Source organism: Narcine bancroftii, chromosome 10 (genome assembly GCF_036971445.1).
Source record: "Narcine bancroftii isolate sNarBan1 chromosome 10, sNarBan1.hap1, whole genome shotgun sequence".
Taxonomy (NCBI): domain Eukaryota; kingdom Metazoa; phylum Chordata; class Chondrichthyes; order Torpediniformes; family Narcinidae; genus Narcine; species Narcine bancroftii.
This window is the reverse complement of record NC_091478.1, coordinates 39,315,324-39,319,809: the sequence shown is the minus strand read 5'-3', so window position 1 is coordinate 39,319,809 and position 4,486 is coordinate 39,315,324.

Here is a 4,486-nt window from a genome sequence, read left to right as displayed (position 1 = left end):
ATTGTGGGACGAGCTCGCAGGCGGCCAATCAGCATCGGCTCCGAGTTATGGCCAGGTCCGGGCGGCAAAGTTCAAAAGGACAACTCTCTCCTTGCTACAAGGATGCAGGAGACTTTATCCATGGTCTTGCTGCAAGGATGCAGGAGACTTTATCCATGGTCTTGCTGCAAGGATGCAGGAGACTTTATCCATGGTCTTGCTGCAAGGATGCAGGAGACTTTATCCATGGTCTTGCTGCAAGGATGCAGGAGACTTTATCCATGGTCTTGCTGCAAGGATGCAGGAGACTTTATCCATGGTCTTGCTTGCAATGATGGAGGTGACTTGCTTGAGAGCAGTGGTTCTCAACCTTTTTCTTTCCACTCACATTCCACTTTAAGTAATCCCTATGCCATAGGTGCTCTGTGATGAGTAAGGGATTGCTTAAAGGGGGGGGGGGAAAAAAGGATGAGAAATACTGCTCCAGACCAGGGGTGGGCAAATTTTTTGAAAACTCACTTTAAAGTGTTCTCTAATCCCATCGGTGGTCTGTGATTAGTAAGGGATTGCTTAAGGTGAGTTGGAAGGGAGTCACTGCTCTCAACCCAAATGTTACTGAAATATTTTGCTTGAGAAAAATTGCAACTGGCCCATTTCCTTTGGAGTTATGAAACTGTGCACATAATGAGTCAATGAGGTACGATTTAAACAATGGTTTTCCATCTTTTTCTTTCCACTCACCTAGCACCTTAAGCAATCGCTTACTAAACACATAGCGCAGATGACATAGAGATTACTTAAGGTGAGTGCAAAGAAAAAGGTTGAAAAACACTGGATTACAAAAACACATAATTGCAAATCAGGTCATGAGAGACTCACGATCCATGAATAGAAATGATCAGTCATTTATTTCAATAACTTTTACCAAGACGATCCTGTCACTAAATATATGGGATGGGTAAAGAAAGAAGCTGGAGAAGGGATGTGATGCTAAATACAATCTGCTGGAGGAATTCCACAGGTCAACAGAAACAGTAGCCCCTTTCACAAAGAGCTTGAAAGCTGGGTTTTATTCATCTTTTGACCTCTGTGTGAAAAAATATCAAAGGTGGATTGGGGGGGGAGGCCTAATCTTGCCCATCTTCGATCCACCAAGGTAGGCACTCTCAGTAGTGGAGCGTATCGATGCTGGACCCATCTAATACGGTGTTGCTGGGTCAAAACAGCAAGGGAAGATAACGTGATGTTGGGTCCAGAAATGGTTCATTGTCAGTATCGAGTAGAGCAGTGGACATTAGTAGGCGCATAGTGTCCCGAATGTCGGCAACACCTGTGTGGATCAGATTCGGTGGGTCTGGGCACAAGGGTTTTCAAACACACGAGGCTTTTATTAACACAACAATTTGTAGAAGTGTGGGGAAAATGTTACAAGAATAAAACACACACGTGCACAATTTATAAACAATTACTGCTCCTATGTCTTATAGTCTTATAAAAGTGTGCTAAAGGGCCCCTTGTAACTGCCGATTGAAGTTGGCAGGAAAAGCATATCTCATGCATTAGTTCAAATTACAATTTGATTACCTATCATATTAACAATGGAACATTTATAGACACTTATTACACTAGCATGCATTTGTTGGCAGATAGCTACAGTTGCTATAATGTAAAACCATTCTATAGCCTCAATCTTAGCAACCATAACAATTCTATTTTTTTAAAAATTTTATGTCTATCTAAAAATTGATAAAATCGACAGAAAATCTACCTTTTATAAACTGTGTGCGTGTTTTATTCCTTTAACATTTTCCCATGCTCCTTTATAAATTGTGTGCGCGTGTGCTTTATTCCAGTTAACATTTTCCCACACGCTTCTATAATTGTTGTGTGTTAATAAAAGCTACATGTGATTGCAAACCCTTATGTCCAGACACACCGAATCTGATTCTTTCCTCAACACATCACAACATCACACTAGGTGCTGATGATGCTGTGCTACACGTCCTGCCTTTTATGCTCTGGGAAGCCGGATTGCTGTGTAAAAAGACTCACAGAGCTGTTTTCTTTCTGTTCTGTGCGAACAAGCAAGCCAACTTCCAAAGACAGGTCACGTATACAGCAATAAAGTGGGTTTTCAGTGTAAAAGGGGCTACAGGGAGAAAAAGAATGGTTGAGTTTTTGAAGCAAAACTTTTTGTCAGGACTAGGATTTGGAAGTACTCAGCAGAGCAAGCAACATAAATACAAATGGCCAAGTGAAACAAAAGTCTGCAGACACTGTGACTGTAGTGAAAACAGCTGGTCTTTTCAGCTTCCATGGGAGACAGAGATATATTGCCAGTGTTTCAGGCCTGAGCCCTTCTTCAAGGAATAATCTGGAATCGTATCAGAAAATGGAAAGCTCAGGGATTCAGCTGAGTTCCTCGAACTTCTCTTTTTGTTTTAACAATTGTTTAGCATAGCCTATCATCATGCCAATGCCCAGCATTTTCTGAAATTAATAACCTGTTTACATAAAGCATGATTTTGGCAAACAAAAATGCCAACACTCATCAATAAATCCAATTGCAACCATTATCCTCTTGAGGGAAAAATAAATAATTGAGCTGCAGACACCATATGAATGACACCTTGATTGTAGAGCAGGTACTCGGAGAAATTTGCTTTCAGTGAGGTAAAGAAAGCTGAAGTAGGCCCCGTTCAGACTGAGCACCAGGAATTGTTCGTGGTTCGAAAAGCATTTGCCTCTTTTAAGAAGCCTATTAATTTTCCTGTATTTCTTTGGGATGTGGGTGGAAACAGTATTATCTTGGAGGAAATCAATTATTAAGGGACGAGATAATTTATCAGATTATGACAGAAATTGTACTGCAAAATTTAGGATCTTCAACGACACATTCTAAATGGCACCCAGTGGCACAGCTCGTACTGTTTCTGATCCAGAGTTCAATCCTGATCTGTCTGGAACTTGTTAGTTATCTCTGGGTGTTCTAGTTTCTTTCCATATCTTGTGCAGGTTGGTAATTAATTAGTCACCTTAAATTGCCTACTTCATAGGTGATATAAAATGGTGATTAAAATTGTATTGTTAGTCAGTGAGTGGTGAAAGGGTGGTGTGTACTCATGGGTCGAAAGGTCTTTCCTCGTTTTACACATGCAATTGGGAACTCTTTGTAACATCTTAAGATTTTTTTTAGACAGCTGATGTGTATCTTCTATCAAGATTTTCTCCCCTCCCATCGACGTGAGCTAACGGGATCATTGTCCAAAATCATTGCGGACCCCTTCCACCCTCCACACAGAATCTTTCAGCTGCTCCTGTCAGGGAAGAGATAGAGGAATATCAGAAGCAGCACCTCTAGGCTGAGGAACAGCTTCTTTCCACGGGCAGTGAGACTGCTGAATGACTAATGAAACCACTCACACTGACTATGGGAGACTCAACCTTTTATTAAATAATGTTTATTTTTATGTGTGTATATCTGCCCTGCAGATGTATTGCTTGTCAGTACGTGTGTTATGTTGAGATGTGTGTTTGCAAGTTTTGCACCAAGGACCTGACAATGCTGTTTCATCAGGTTTGTTACAAACTGCAATAGACAATGAAGCAGACAGAGTTTAATTTTAAAAGCTAATTTTATTTCTGACTCTTAAACTACATTCTTAACTCTTAAATTATCCTTTTTAAAAAAAATTATTTAATACATCACAATATAACAAATCTAACAAAATCTACACAAACTCAGTACATATATAGATAGTGACATTTTCCATTTTCCTTTCCACCCTTCCCCAAATAACTATAAAGAACAACAAAACAGAATTAAAATTAAAAAATAAAGACAAAAAGGAACGTGTCATCTAAATATTGTGTGATTCACTTTTTCTTTACATATATGTAGAGTTGGAGGCCTGAAGTTGGCAGTTACTAATAAACTTCATATATGGGTCCCAAATTTGTTCACATTGAGCATAATTATCCCTTAAATAAAAAGTAATTTTCTCTAATGGAATACATTGGTACATTTCTATGTGCCACCGCTGTATTCTCAGAGGTGTTCCCATTTTCCAAGTTATCATTATGCTTTTTTTTTGCTGCCGCTAATGCAATTTTGATAAATTGCTTTTGAAATTTATTTACATTTAGCTTTAAATCTTTATCTTTTACATCCCATTTTTTTATAATTCAATGTAATGTTGAATTTAAGTTGTCCCAAAAGGGTTTCACTTTTGCCCATCCAAATTGAATGTACCAATTTCTTGTTTACAGCAGATGCATTTGTAACACTTAAACTATCCTCAACACTAAATCTATCCCCAAATATGCGCAGGTGTACTATTGTGTGTGTATATGCCAAACTATTACTGTCCAGGCCAAAATCTAGAAAGTTACTTCAAAGTTCAGGCTTTCAAATTCAGCGTTGAAGTTTAGGCCTTTAAAATGTGATGCCCAGAATTAATGTTGCAGCTGCTACAGACACGAATTCTCCTTGTGTTGCCTTTAAAGA